The sequence below is a fragment of the Sander lucioperca genome, chromosome 4 (genome assembly GCF_008315115.2).
Source record: "Sander lucioperca isolate FBNREF2018 chromosome 4, SLUC_FBN_1.2, whole genome shotgun sequence".
Taxonomy (NCBI): Eukaryota; Metazoa; Chordata; class Actinopteri; order Perciformes; family Percidae; genus Sander; species Sander lucioperca.
The window spans coordinates 349,044-365,841 of NC_050176.1; positions in this window are offsets into that span (position 1 = coordinate 349,044).

The window sequence follows — 16,798 nt, forward strand, 5'->3', positions numbered from 1 at the left end:
CACCTCCCACAGTATCTCCCGGGGGACCCGGTCATACGCCTTCTCCAGATCCACAAAGCACATGTAGACCGGTTGGGCATACTCCCAGGCTCCCTCCAGGATCCTTGCAAGAGTAAAGATCTGGTCCGTTGTTCCACGACCAGGACGAAATCCGCATTGTTCCTCTTCAACCTGAGGTTCGACTATCGACCGAACCCTTTTTTCCAGCACCTTGGAGTAGACTTTACCGGGGAGGCTGAGAAGTGTGATACCCCTGTAATTGGCACACACCCTCTGGTCCCCCTTTTTTGAAAAGGGGAACCACCACCCCGGTCTGCCACTCCTTAGGCACCGTCCCAGACTTCCACGCAATGTTGAAGAGGCGTGTCAACCAAGACAACCCCTCCACACCCAGAGCTTTAAGCATTTCTGGATGGATCTCATCAATCCCTGGGGCTTTGCCACTGTGGAGTTGTTTAACTACCTCAGCAACTTCCACCAGGGAAATTGACGACAATCCCCCATCATCCTCCAGCTCTGCCTCTACCATAGAGGGCGTATTAGTTGGATTTAGGAGTTCCTCAAAGTGCTCCTTCCACCGCCCTATTACCTTCTCAGTTGAGGTCAACAGCGTCCCATCCTTACTGTACACAGCTTGGATGGTTCCCCGCTTCCCCCTCCTGAGGTGGCGAACGGTTTTCCAGAAGCACCTTGGTGCCGACCGAAAGTCCTTCTCCATGTCTTCTCCGAACTTCTCCCACACCCGCTGCTTTGCCTCTTTCACGGCAGAGGCTGCAGCCCTTCGGGCCCTTCGGTACCTTGCAACTGCCTCCGGAGTCCTCTGGGATAACATATCCCGGAAAGACTCCTTCTTCAGTCGGACGGCTTAGGCTGGAAACTTTGAACATTGTCCACTCGGGTTCAATGCCCCCAGCCTCCACAGGGATGCACGAAAAGCTCCGCCGGAGGTGTGAGTTGAAAGTCTGTCGGACAGGGGCCTCCTCCAGACGTTCCCAATTCACCTGCACTACCCGTTTGGGCTTACCAGGTCTGTCCAGAGTCTTCCCCCACCCTCTGACCCAACTCATCACCAGATGGTGATCAGTTGACAGCTCTGCCCCTCTCTTCACCCGAGTGTCCAAAACATACGGCCTCAGATCAGATGAAACGATTATAAAATCGATCATTGACCTTTGGCCTAGGGTGCTCTGGTACCAAGTACTTATGAGCATCCCTATGTTCGAACATGGTGTTCGTTATAGACAATCTATGACTAGCACAGAAGTCCAACAACAAACAACCACTCTGGTTTAGATCAGGGAGGCTGTTCCTCCCAATCACGCCTCTCCATGTGTCTCCATCATTGCCCACGTGCGCGTTGAAGTCCCCCAGCAGAACTATGGAGTCCCCCACTGGAGCCCCATACAGGACTCCATTCAAGGTCTCCAAGAAGGCCGAATACTCCGAGCTCTTGTTTGGTGCATACGCACAAACAACAGTCAGAGTTTTCCCCCCCACAACCCGCAGGTGTAGGGAGGCGACCCTCTTGTCCACCGGGGTAAACTCCAACGTAGCGGCGCTCAGCCGGGGGCATGTGAGTATCCCCACACCCGCCCGGCGCCTCACACCCTGGGCAACTCCATAGAAGAAAAGAGTCCAACCCCTATCCAGGAGTATGGTTCCAGAACCGAGACTGTGCGTAGAGGTAAGCCCCAAGCTCAAGCACAAGTTCCGGCTCCTTCCCCCACAGAGAGGTGACGTTCCACGTCCCCAGAGCCAGCGTCTGCTGCCCGGGTCTGGTCCGTCGAGGCCCCTGACGTTCACTGCCACCCATGTGGCAGCGCACCCGACCCCAGCGGTTCCTCCCACAGGTGGTGGGCCCATGGGTTGGAGAGAGAGGTGCCACGTAGCTTTTTTGGGCTGTGCCCGGCCGGGCTCCGTGGCAAACCCGGCCACCAGGCGCTCGGTGACGGGCCCTCCATTTGGGCCCTCCATCTGGGCCCTCCATCTGGGCCTGGCTCCAGACGGGGGCCCCGGGCTTCCTCCGGGCAGGGTCACATCATCTCTACCTCGTTTTTTCATAGGGTTTTTGAACCATTCTTTGTCTGGCCCCTCACCTGAGACCACTTTGCCTTGGGAGACCCTACCAGGAGCACAAAGCTCCAGACAACACAGCCCTCAGGTTCATAGGGACACACAAACCTCTCCACCACGATAAGGTGATGGTTCCCGGAGAGAACATAGACTTAATATTTACAGTCTATCATCTCACAGTTGCACACCGTTCTGAGATTGAACGTGTCCTGTCTCTCTCTCTCTCTCTCTTCCCCCATTATTGTGTTGTGTGTATTTGCAGCGCGTTTGCTGAATGCTGCGCATGTGTTGTCAAATTAATGAAGTTGTTTTTCTTTTTGCATCGCTTCTTTTCGGGGTTTGTGTGCTTTTCTTTTTGCATCGTTTTTTATTTGCAGTGCGTTTATGTATTTGGTTGTGTTGCGGTATTTGCAGCGCGTTTGCTGAATGCTGCGCATGTGTTGTCAAATTAATGAAGTTGTTTTCTTAAGTTGCAGGGCGATTGCCCCTGTTGGCCACCGTGTATTTTTCATTGCATGGCACTAAACGAAAATTTGGAACTACTGCCACAGGCTTGAACTAAAGTTATGGTACACTTCACGGTAAGGGTACATGAATTATGAATTCATGCATGAATTAATTCATGATTTGTGCATTACTTAATTCCTTTATATCATCAGGGAATCATCAGGAATTGACATGAGTTCATAGCCTCTCATTCATGGCCTCATGCATGAACAACACATCAACTAAAGCATTAGGTAAGGTGGGTACATCATTATGAACAAGTTGTGTTCAAATCAGAATTTGCGCAGTGATGACCACATTTTTTTGCAGAAAAATAAATGATCATGCTTAATAATTCATAATGATGTGCCCACTAGGGGTGTAACCAAGCCCCCAGGAAGAGCGCCGAGTCTAAAAGCCACCATGGGGTTAGCGGATAACGGTGGTACTGCACCCCATGGCCCAGAAAGACTTTTCACATAGACTTTGCATGGCGAAAGAAACGTCTATATTTCAGCGGATAATTTGTTTTTGGGTATATCAATTCACCAGCCCGAACACTGAAAGGGTCCTTGTTTAAAACGTTACGTTTTTAACATTTTTAACATTCACTAGAAGCGAATCCAGAATTATTAAATTTGGCATGATGAACGCGCATAGTGGATGCGAGCAGAGCCACGGGACTGCGCCCGCCCGCTCACATGACTGTTCTCCCTAGCTCATGTAGCTAGCTGTAATAATGGATATAGCTAATGGTTGTAATTCACCATGTGTTCTATGAATACGTTCATGGTATTATCTTATGAAGTCATGATACATCCCAGGGATGTATGTATGTAGCTGCTGTAAAGCCTGTTAGCTACGTGGATGTAACGTCATTAGCGTTTCCCAAACTGGCGGGCTATCGGCTAGCTAGTTGCTAACATCAGGGGTAGCTAGCATGGCTGTATTAAGATCTATATATAACTAGCTATATGCCTACATAACGTTACTACAGACATAGTGATTACATCGCCCGGTTCTCTTATATGATACATCCGAGGGCTGTATGCTGTAAAGCTTGTAACGTGGATGAGAGCTGAAGCCATGAGCTCTGTTCACGAAACTGCAGGCTAACAGCTAGCTAGCGCTAGTTAGTAGGTAGCTAGCTAGTAGCACAACATAATTATTAAATCTCCTTGGTTGTCTAGCTAAATACATCTATCGTTTATTTAGCTAAGCATGTGAATGATCGGGAACAACGAAAACAATGTTTAACGTTAGTGAATATTTTAGACAATGAAAACGGCGAGTTCATGAGTTCGCCACTTGTAAGAGACACGACAGAGAAGCTCATGAACGCACATGTTGCTACCGGTTGCTACGACAACGCAAACAAATTGTTGCTAGTGCGCATGCCCATCGTGAGCCAACCAGCGTTATGGGCCAACAATGCGGAAGAGCCGAGCTCCATGTTTGCTTTATGTGCTTTTGAGCACTCTCATTGGAACATACGGGGCTTCCCGCCGAACACTGTATCCAGTTCTCTTAATACATCCATGGGTGTAACGGTACGTGTATTCGTACCAGACCGTTTCGGTACAGGGCTTTCGTTACGGTGCACGTGTGCACTGAATGGCCGAACGCAATCTTTTTTTTTTTTTTTTAAGATTATTTTTTTGGGGCTTTTCCCTTTATTTGAAAGTGGATAGACATGAAAGGGGGAGAGAGATGGGGGATGACGCGCAGCAAAGGGCAGCAGGTCGGATTCGAACCCGCGCCGCTGCAGTCCCTCATGGGGCGAACACTCTTACTGGGTGAGCTAGAGGCCGCCCCCCGAACGCAATCTTTTGTGTGCGAAACATAGGTCAATCTTCGTGTTTCCACACGAACATATTAAGTGGCGGAAGTCTCCACGTTCAGCGCAAATCCCGCCCTGCAGCTGATTCTAAAGTTTTCATAGGTCATGTCAATATGTCAATCACTGTACAGATTGCCTACACCAAACACTGATCTCTAAACCTACCCGCCGTCACTGTAACCTAAACCAATGAAATCGACTGCAGGGCGGGATTTCCGCTGAAGTGGTTTGGGGAAAAAAATAAAAATCACACACCGCGTGCTGTACAACAACATACACGGCACGCTTTAGCCCAGCCTCTCGCTAGCTAGCGTCATGGCCAATGCAGACAAGCCCATAGACAGTACGGACAAGCCGGAGCATGAAGAGCCACCCATATCATTAAGGTCTCTTGTTTGGGAACACTTCGGTTTCCCAGTGAAATACGTCAATGGACAAAGACTAGTCGATAAAACGAAAGCAGTGTGCCGACGTTGCTAACGCACTTGAAAAGGCATCACGCGAGTGTGAACATCACTACACAAGGAAAAAAACGACCGTAATTCAAACACAGCTCCCGTTGGCATTTAAACAGACCTTTGCTGGTAATTCCGATCGGGCCAACGCAATAACGAAAGCAATTGGTGTTTTTATAGCAGCTGATCTACGACCATACTCGGTTTTGACAAGCTGGGATTGATAATGCTGCACTGTAATCCATAGTTATTTATTTATATTTTTCATTATATTTTAATATGTGATATTGGTTTGAGACTGAGAGTATTTTATTTAGTGGAGAACTTTGCAGCAGTATTTTCCTTATTCTTTTTTTATTTTATATATATTTTATTTATTATATTTTATTAAAAAGTGTTTTAAAAAGTGTAAACAAATTGTTAAAAAAAAGTTTATAGTAATAAACAACCTGCAGTTTAATGTTTGTATTTCTTTCCCTTACTGTACCGAAAATGAACCGAACCGTAACTTTAAAACCGAGGTACGTACCGAACCATGATTTTTGCGTACCGTTACACCCCTAGTGCCCACGTACCTAATGCTGTTGTTCATGTATGAGGTCACGAATGACAGACTATGAACACGTCAATTCCTGATGATTCATGGGATATTAAGGAATGCAGTAATACATGAATCATTACATAATGCATAATAATACATAGCCTACATCAATTAATTCATGCATGAATTCATGATAATTCATGTACCCTTACTGTAAAGTGTTACCAGTGTTATTCTAATCAACAACACACACATACACAAATGTAATCTCATTTGATAGAGCAGATAGCTTCCCTATTGGAAACATTAATTCCGTATATTTGTTAGAGGAGTGAATTTGCTCAAGAATTAATTTGTTGGCTGAAAGCTATGAAGGTAAATATGGTGCAAAATGGGAGAGCTTGTAGAATACGATGTGTGAACTTGCTGAACAAAAAATCTGAACTTGTATGTTAAAATTTGCACTTGTAAAAATAAAATTTCCACTTGTAAAAAATATTCACACACATGTGATCTGAATTTGAAGTCATACAAAGAAAAAAAACATGAGAGCTTGTAAAAAAAATCTGAACTTGTAAGTTGAAATTTGCACTTGTAGAAAATGTTCACACACCTGTATTCTGAATGTGAAGTTACAGAAAAAATATTCACAAATGTGTAGCTTGATATTTACATGAACACAATGACAGCTGCAAACTTATAATGCAACATTTACTCGTATACTTTTTTTTTTACTCTGGTTCATTTTCCATCACAACCACAACTCAGTGATTACAACCTCTCGAATCTGTCACTGCAACTTCACATATGTGCTCTCTCGCATCACAAAGTGGCGAATCTGCGCACCTCGACTTTCACAACACTCTTGACGATACATTTGGTGCAAAACTAATTTGTACCTGTGGACTTAGGCTGTGGAGCTCTGAGCTAACAGAACGGGAAAAGCAGGGTTTCTATCGCCAGATGAGGGACAACTCTGTCTGGCTTATTTATGTAGCATGGAAACTTGGTGGAATAGCATGCTAGTGTTAGCTAACTAGCAGCCAGCCCGCTTCTAAATAAATACCTTTTAATTGTCTAAACACTTTTTAACAGTCAAACTAAAACACTGGCGGTGAGCTCCACGGCCTGCAGCCGCAGACGGACTGTCATCAGTGGGTAACAGGTGCCAAGTTTCGCATCCCTGCCGAGAATTGCATCCACTAGGGAAAATAATGATTTTATAAGGCAAAGTACTGTTTAAAAACTAGGCAATAGTAAATCTCTTTGTCATGTTCATCAATAATGATTAGAATTTTAGAAGGTTTAGAGACATCAATGTTTTATCAGACTCTGTAGTAGCATTTCCTTGCTACCTAGATGCAATTTTCGGCAGCAATGAATTTTGCAGAAATTATTGTTTCTGCCCAAGCGGGTGCAATTCTTAGCAGGGATGCACAACATTAGCAAAGCAAGCTCTGGTCATGGCTGGGGGATGGGCCGCTGCTACCGGATGTGGGGCTCTCCGTGTCCCGCTGGAGCTCCGACTGCAGGTTGAGGTCGGCAGCGAAGCTTTCTGGCAAAAGCAGTGTTGCTACGCTGGTCGATCCCCACTGATGATGATCCGTCTGCGGCTGCAGGCTGTGGAGCTCACCGCCAGTGTTTTAGTTTGACTGTTAAAAAGTGTTTAGACAATTAAAAGGTATTTATTTAGAAGCGGGCTGGCTGCTAGTTAGCTAACGCTAGCATGCTATTCCACCAAGTTTCCATGCTACATAAATAAGCCAGACAGAGTTGTCCCTCATCTGGCGATAGAAACCCTGCTTTTCCCATTCTGTTAGCTCAGAGCTCCACAGCCTAAGTCCACAGGTACAAATTAGTTTTGCACCAAATGTATCGTCAAGAGTGTTGTGAAAGTCGAGGTGCGCAGATTCACCACTTTGTGATGCGAGAGAGCACATATGTGAAGTTGCAGTGACAGATTCGAGAGGTTGTAATCACTGAGTTGTGGTTGTGATGGAAAATGAACCAGAATAAAAAAAAAAAAGTATACAAGTAAATGTTGCATTATAAGTTTGCAGCTGTCATTGTGTTCATGTAAATATCAATCTACACATTTGTGAATATTTTTTCTGTAACTTCACATTCAGAATACAGGTGTGTGAACATTTTCTACAAGTGCAAATTTCAACTTACAAGTTCAGATTTTTTTTACAAGCTCTCATGTTTTTTTTCTTTGTATGACTTCAAATTCAGATCACATGTGTGTGAATATTTTTTACAAGTGCAAATTTTATTTTTACAAGTGCAAATTAAATTTTTACAAGTGCAAATTTTAACATACAAGTTCAGATTTTTTGTTCTGCAAGTTCTCACATCGTATTCTACAAGCTCTCCCATTTTGCACCATACCTTCATAGAAAGCCTACTGTGAAATTGCGCACAGGTGTCAGCAAAATTGGCCCATGTGACGAGTAGCGTCTTTAATGTGGTTATGGTCATACGGTTCCTTTCGTCAGTCCATGTGTTCATGAGCGAAAAGATCCGCTCAACGGGAGCATTTGTGCCCGGTAGACACATGGCGAGCTGACAAAGGAGACCTACATTTTTTTACGGAATCTCCCTGTTTTTGAAATGCGCAAACATTTCCACCCAGCGCTCGTCCACTGACTTTCCAGCGGACCTGGAGGGACTGGTTAAAATGAGACAGATAAGAGGCATTGCGACAATGTTTACAAATATACATTGTAACGCTGGCTGCACAGATTATGCAGAGGCAGACCGTTATGATTGACTGACACACACACACACACATTGTTAAAATCATACGCTGGACGCTTTATTAGTCTTTCGACATGGGTTTAGTTAATGATCGGGCTATAATAAGACCACATCGGCTATGTAATCGCTGACAACCGGGACAATTTCATAGTGGTTGGTGTAAACCGGGACATTTTAGCGTCCAGACAGGCTTTTTTGGGACTCGGGACGTGCAACTCAGAATCGGGACTGTCCCGGTCAAACCGAAAGGAGGCCAGCCTGGGTTGTGTTTCTACAGAATCCCATCTCAGAACGAAAACCCAGAGAGGAGGACATTGTGGATTTGTTCAATTATACATGCCACACTAGCAGACTAACGTTGCACTGACCACTGACACTGAAACTGACCCATGCAACCAACGCCTGCGGTCAAGCTAACCGTATCTCCCATGTCCAAACAAACAAAATTTCCTTCAGTCATCTGCTCTGCTGGGCCTGGATTCTACATGTCAACTAGCTAGCTATGCTCGCTAATGCTATCTGCTTATCAACTCTTTGATCATAACGGATTATAGTAATTTTTACCACTGCTCATTTTAAGATTATTTTTTGGGGCTTTTTTCCCTTTATTTCAGAGTGATAGTGGATAGACAGGAAAGGTGGGAGAGAGATGGGGGATGACACGCAGCAAAGGGCCGCGGGTCGGATTTGAACCCGGGCCGCTGCAAAGGCCTCAGCCTACATGGGGCGCACGCTCTTACTGGGTGAGCTAGAGGTCGCCCCCCACTGCTCATTTTAGAAAGGCCACTGCAAGAAAACATGTAGACTATCAAACAGACAATGGATCAAAGATGTTTGTTAGCTAGCGTAGCTAACGTTAGCACGCTAGTGAGCCATCCTTTTCCCAGAATCGTGTCCGATGGCAGACAGAATTGCATAATGAAATGCAATCCAAACTGAGCAGTGGTGAAAGTTACGATATCATGATGAACGAGGAGTTGATGAGCAGCATAGCTAGCTAGTGCAATAGCTATTTGAAATATGCACACTTAAATGATTGAAATACCACAGTGGGTGCTGTATATGGGTCACGTGCCTAAGACTTGCAGTTTATATAAATATCTTAGTTTTTTTCTCCTTTGAGAGGTGATCTAAACACTTGTGGGTTGTAAAAGATGAAACGTTTGACAGGCTTGTGCAGCAGCTCTATGGAGTTCCTAGTATGTTTTACCCTCCAGGTCTATATATATATATATAATAAATAAAAGAAAATATAGTGCAATAATAAATGATAAGATATAGACATACATACTTGTTTAATGATATGGTATGTGATAACAAAGGCTTAAATTACCCCAATAGAATAACATAAAATAAATAGAAGATACAATTGCAATTGCAAATAATTATATTGAGCAGAAATGTAGTATCTAAATCCATAAAGCCTTGTCCTCTTTTTTTCTCGACAAGACAGTTAAAAATGCATTTGTTAAAACGCAAGACATCTTTATTTGTATAGCACATTTCAGCAACAAGGCAATTCAAAGTGCTTTACATAAAACTGGTAACTGGTAAAAACTGTTAGGAATATAAAAACAGCTAAGATAGAATAAGACAGATATGAAATAGATAACAAGAATAGAAGTTACAGTGCAGTGTAATTAGAGAACAATTTCTTAAAAGAAGGCAGCATCAAAATGTCCTTAACCTTGATTTAAAAGAACTGAGAGTTGCAGCAGACCTGCAGTTTTCTGGGAGTTTGTTCCAAATATGTGGTGCATAAAACTGAACGCTGCTTATGGCAGAGTCTATGTTTAGACTCTAGGGGTTTAGAGCGCCTGGGAGGTCTATAATTGTGGTTTATAATGTAGTAGCAGATCAGAAAAAAAAAAAAAAAAAAAAACGTTCAGTGCTTTATAAACCAACAGTAGTATTTTGTAATCAATTCTTTGAGAGACAGGAAGCCAGTGTAAAGACCTCAGAACTGGAGTGATGTGATCCACTTTCTTGGTCTCAGTGAGGACTCAAGCAGCAGCGTTCTGAATCAGCTGTAGCTGTCTGATTGATTTTTTAGGGAGACCTGTAAAGACACCGTTACAGTACTCAAGTCTTCTGAAGATGCATTGGCAGCAAGTTTTTCCAAATCCTGCTGAGACATAAATCCTTTAACCCTTGATATAATCCTAAAGTGATAGTAAACTGACGTTGTAATTGTTTTAATGTGGCTGTTGAAATTCAGGTCCGAGTCCATGTCTACACCAAGATTTCTGGCTTTGTCTGTGGTTTTTACATTTGCAATTAAAGCTGTGCACTGACTTTTAATTGCACGCAAAACAACCTCCTTAGTTTTGTCTTCATATTATTTAAAATAAGTACAGTTGCATCCAACTATGGTAATTTATTTTGTTGTTTTCCATAATCTAAACCAGTGGGACCATGTAGATGTTAAACAGATGAGGCCCCAGAATGGAGCCAAGTGAAGTGAACGTAGGCTAGGTGGTCTGTGGATATTTAGAAATATAGCTCGAGAGGAGGACCTCAGCTGAAGAGACACATATTAAAAATTTCCATCTGCTTGCATTGGAGTGAGTCATTAAACAACATGGCAACTCCACCTCCTTTCTTATTCACTCTATTCTCACTCATAAAACTGAAGTTAGGAGGAGCTGACTCAATAATAATAGTAAGTAAGTAAGTAAGTAAGTAATTTATTTAATATAGCACCTTTCACAGACAGTCACAAAGTGCTTCACACAAAAAACATTTGATTAAAATACAATAGAATCCAAAACAGAGAAAATCAAGCAATAACAAAAGCAATTCCAATGAGGATTAAAAGAATAAAACCCAAAATTACAAACATTAGACAAAAGCCAGTTGCAACAAGTATGTTTTCTATGGGGTGCCGAATGTAAAAGTTCGGTTACAATTTTTTAGCTGATGAATTTTCAACATTTAGCTCACTTTCCTCACATTTAGTGCATTTTCCTCACATTTGAGACAGAAATTATATATATATATTATATTATATCTAAATGTTAAATGTTAAATCTAAATATTATATCTAAATCTAAATGTTAAATATATATCTAAATGTTGAATGTTAAATCTAAATGTTATATCTAAATCTAAATGTTAAATTTATATCTAAATGTTAAATGTTAAATCTAAATATTATATCTAAATCTTAAATATATATCTAAATATTATATCTAAATCTAAATCTTAAATATATATCTAAATATTATATCTAAATCTAAATCTTAAATATATATCTAAATGTTAAATGTTAAATCTAAATGTTATATCTAAATGTGTCGCCAAGTGTAAAGCTAAATATTTAGAAAATATTCAAATCCCCAAGGAAACCACGCCCACTGCAGTGGCTTCAAATCGTGCTGCACAAAAGGTCAATTCTGATTGGCTGTTTGTCTCCAATTAGATCGCAAGTAGCAGGAAACACATCTACAGGGAAACAGTCTTTGACACAACACCTGCCATGATGCCCCAGCAAGGTACAAGTAACATCTACCAGGCTCGAGGAAGGCTTCATACTGTTCACCAAGTCAGTGAGTTCTAGCAGAGAAATTGGAGCAAAACAGTTCAAAGTTAATGGCCGAGTGAACTGAAAACAACATACTGTAGCAGTGGAGATAATGCTATTCTTGACATCTCTGATCTTATTTTCAAAGAACAATAGAAAGTCACTGCAGTCATTATTCGAAAAGACTGGCACTTCAGGAGGAGAGGGATTTACAAGATTGTTAACGGTGTCAAAAAGGATTTTGGGATTACGCTTGCTAGAAGCAATAAGGTTAGTAAAGTATGATGTCCTTGCCTCCTTAACCATGTTATTGTATTCAAATAATAGTTCTTTGTGATGGATCCGATGCACCTGAAGCTTGGTGGTTTTCCACTGTCGTTCAGCCCTCCGACATAAACGTCGAAAAGAGCGAGTGGAGTCATTTAACCATGGGGATGAATTAACAGCAGGGACAAGTCGCTCTTTACTTGGAGCCACGTTATCCAAAAGTGATGAGCAATACGTGTTGAATGAGTGAACAAGACCATTAATGTCAGTCTTATAAGACAACACTGCACTTTGGTCAAATGCAGCAGAAAACCTTTCCGCTGATAGGTGGTTTAATATGCGCGAACTGCTTAGGCGTTTACTGGGCTGTAAATCCAAATTAAAAGACAGGCTGAATAAAATGCAGTCATGGTCAGTGACATGCAGCTCCTCAGTGCAGATAGAGTCAAGATTAAGACCAAGTGTAAAAACAAGGTCCAAAGTATGACCCCCAACATGTGTGGGACCAGACACATGTTGGATAAAATTAAAAGATTTAGTGACATTAAGAAAATCTGCGGCGAAGGTGCAGGAACTGTCATCGACATGAATATTAAAATCACCAATCATAACCACTTTTTCCAAACCAATAGTAGAGGACAAAAGATCACTGAATTCAGAAATAAAAGAACTGTTTGAACCAGGAGGCCGGTAAATTAAAACACAATAAAAAGGATTTGAACTACCGACTTTGGTCAACTGTAGTTCGAATGTGGAAAACACCCCAAAGGTTATTGTCCGACTTTGAAAGTGTCTTTTGTACACCACCGCGAGCCCTCCACCCCGGCCCGAGGTCCTTGGAGTGCTGATAAAACGACAATCTGGTGGACAAAGTTCAATTAGAGTTCCGAATTCCATGCTTTTCTGCCAAGTCTCGGTTAGGAATAAAAAATCAAGGCATTTTTCAGTAAATAAATCATTCAGGATAAAAGACTTGTTGGTGATGGAACGAGCATTTATCAGCGCCATCCTGAGAGGCACTAACCCGCTGCTAGGCACAGCAGAAGCCCGGGCCAGTGGGCACAGATACCTGGACACTGATCTGCTGGTACGCCTCCCAGGCGAGTGAGGACCTCACAGTTAAAATAGTCTGGATAGGAGAATTGAGAGGAGGCTGTGTTGTTGTCAGTGACTGGCAATACGGGGGGTTAACACTGTTTCCAAGGCCTTGAGAAAAAGTAGTAACTTTTAAAGGAATGGAAGTAACTAATTTCAACCGCAAGGGGGAAGTAGAGAGACTGTAGGGGAAGGTGTGGACAGGTAGAGACCGGATTAGTGTGAGCACACCCAGTATACAGTCAGACTAGATATGAATTCCTAACAATGTAGAACAGATTGTCTGATAAAATACGTGCGCCCAGGCCATTTGGGTGTATGCCATCACCATGAAAGAAAGCTGGGCGTTTCCAGAATAGGTTAAAATTGTCAATGAAAGCTAAGTTTTGAGCTCTACAGGCTGCTTGAAGCCAGGTGTTGATGCTAAGAGTGCAGCTAAAACGTTCCATGCTGTGGAGCGGAGGCAGAGGACCGGAGATAAAGAACCGTTTACCATCGTAGGCCAGAGCATCTAGGAGTTCGCAGAAATCACGCTTCATTTTTTCAGACGGCTGACTGGAGATGTCATTACAACCAACGTGAAGAATTATGTCACGAGCGAGAGGATGATCGGTCAGGATGAGGGGGATTTTTTCCCTAATATCAGAAACTCTAGCGCCTGGGAAGCAAATTGTTGCCGAATATTTACTTTTTACATTCCTTATGATTGAGTCCCCAATAATGAGCGTTGATGGCAGGGAACAAACGACGAGGGACGCTTTATAGGTGGTGATATTTTTGCAGGAGGGCGATGAACAGTGAGAGGGACAGAAGCCCCGCTCGGTGCCGGTGTAAAATGAATTGTGGAGCGGCGGGTCCTGGGACGGGAGGAGCGCTCCGGTATAACCGGAGGAGGGACAAGAGACTCGGAGCTACGTAGCCCGCGGGACGTTAAGGACGGCAGGGATGAGGAATCCCTAACCAAGGAAGGGAATTCATTCTGATTAAAAATATCGAATTTTCCAACTGAATGTTGAAATGGGGAGGAGAATTGGGGGGAGCCCTTTCTCTACTCCCACTAGTGCCAACGCGGGACCAAGGCATCTGAGAAGGAGTTGAGCTGACCAGGGCTTTTGGCTTAACCCCAAGCCGCACACAGGAATCCTCCGGGATGATTGCAGGAGGAGGTTCAGAAACCGCGGTAGGAGATGGAGCAGCAGCATCAGACCCCCTGGAAGATGTTGAAGTTGAAGAGACTGGGGCGAAAGTGATGGTGTCCATGAATTTTTCAGCCTCCTGGATCTGGTACAAGGTGATGATTCTTCCTTCCAACTCTGCAATCGTGTCAGCATGGCGGGCGCAGCTGGGACAGTCCGATGGAGAGGTGGGTGAAGCCATTGTCTGTGGTTGAAGGGTTGCTGGGAAGCAGAAATAAACAGAAGGCCAGTACAAGGGCTAAAAAAGCACTGTCCTAAATTAGCCACCAGGTAGGCTAACGAGAATAGCAGCCACTAGCAGGGAGGGCAAGGGCACTTACTCCGACAGGGAGCCCACAACGTTGATGTAGCTTAGCAGATGCGCCCTATAAAATGAAAGAATATCCAGCAGCGAGACTTACCGACACGGGTCCAGGAATTGGACCCGGTGCGGGAATTAGACTTCCATCAGTATATGGCGCCTTTCCAGCCGTGAGTAGGCCTAGTTGCAAGTTTCAACTTGTCTTAGTAGTAGTAGCTACGTATATTGTTATATTGTATATTGTTAATCGCAATTATCTCTGAGACAATTAATCGTGCAGCAAAATATGGAATTGTTACAGCTCTAAGCACCAGCCTACTCATTAATCTGAGTTGAACCTGTTTAAACTGTGGGACAAACTCAACACAACAGCATGAAGGCTGTGACACGTTCACTCTGCTCGTCACGAGAAAGCCACTGAGCAACTTCTTCTTCTTCTTCTTCTTTGGGATTTTACGGCAGCCGACATCCAAAAAGTTGCATTGCTGCCATCTATGGAACTAGCACTGCAGTGCATTATATCCTGTTATACAGTCCAGTGTCTATTAAAAATTTAAACAAACAACGTTTTCCCCTCTCACTTGATCCTACTTCTAAAATACTCTTCAGAGATACTTCTTCCAAACCAATTTCTCGCAATTCTCTGAGTAGATCTAGTCTTTGTCGGTCATAATTTCGACAAGAAATCAAAACATGATGCACTGTCTCAGGTTCCTGACATGAACACAAACCACTCTGATGTTTACCTAAAATAAATAAAGTGCTGTTCAGCAATGTGTGACCAATCCTCATTCTAGAAATAATAACCTCTTCCTTACGTCTACCTTCCCCTCTTTTACAAACATTAACTGAGTCAGTTACTTTCCTAGAAATTGAGAATAGATGCCTTCCTTTGTTTTCTTGCTCCCAGAGCTGTTGCCATTTTAAAATTGTTCCCTGCCACACAATGCTTTTACCCTCCGCCTTAGATAGATTAATGTTGACATCTATGATTTCCTTTTCAGCAGCTTCCTTGGCCAACTTATCAACCCTTTCATTTGATGCAATACCTACATGAGCTGGGACCCAAATGAATGATATTTCTACCCCTCTAATTTTCACATCTCTAATTGCCAGAAGAATATCATACACAAGGTCTTGTCGACTCTTTGATGACACTTTCCCAATACTATTGATAGCTGACACAGAGTCACTACATATCAACACTTTCTGGTTCTGAATCTGCTCAGTCCATTGTACTGCCATCAGGATTGCATATAACTTCACTGTGAACACACTTAGGAAATTTGAGGTTCTCTTACTCGCTTGGGCATTCCACCTCTGAACAACAAAAGCTGCTCCTGTAGCACCTGTTTCTTGATCCTTTGAACCATCAGTAAACATTAATAAGTGTTCCTGATATCTTTCTATTATATGACACTGGAATTCACACACTAAATCTGATTCAGGATTTTCTAACTTAATCCCAAGTATGTCTAAATCAGTCTTTGGGACCTCCAATTGCCATAAAGGAACTGATGGCCACAGCACTCCAGGACAAAAGTCCTTATCATGAATAGACATTTCCTGTGCCACTGTCTCCCCTGTCCATCCAAAACTTGAAATTCTTGCCACCTCTCTCTCCCAACTTCTCTGAATTGTTATTTTAACTGGGTGATCACACCTTTGACCCATCAAGTTGACCCAATAGTTAGCCTGAAGTTGCTTTCTCCGCAACCAGAGTGGCATTTCTCCTGTTTCTACCTGCAAAGAACACACTGGAGAAGATCGCACAGCTCCTGTACATATTCTCAGTGCCTTAGCTTGGACTATATCTAATCCAGCTAAAACTGACTTGGCTGCAGATCCATAAACCAAACACCCATATTCAATTCTTGCTCTAATTAAATATACATAAATTTGCTTCAAAGAAGCTACATCTGCTCCCCATTCCGTTCCAGCAAGACATCTCATTAAATTCAATACCCTTTTACATTTGTCTACTATTTTTGAAACATGATCCCTCCATGTAAGTCCTGTATCAAAATACACACCCAGAAATTTAAAACTTTTAACCCTTTCCAAAGTCCTACCATACAACTCTAGTTTTATACTTTCATCTATTTTCTTCCTCGTAAAAAACATAGACTTAGTCTTCTCAATAGAGAATCTAAACCCCAATTTCCTTCCCCAGTCCTCCACTAGGGTTAAAGCTTCCTGTACCTTCTTCAGAGTATACTTAACATTCTTCCCCCTTTTCCATAGGCTACCATCATCTGCAA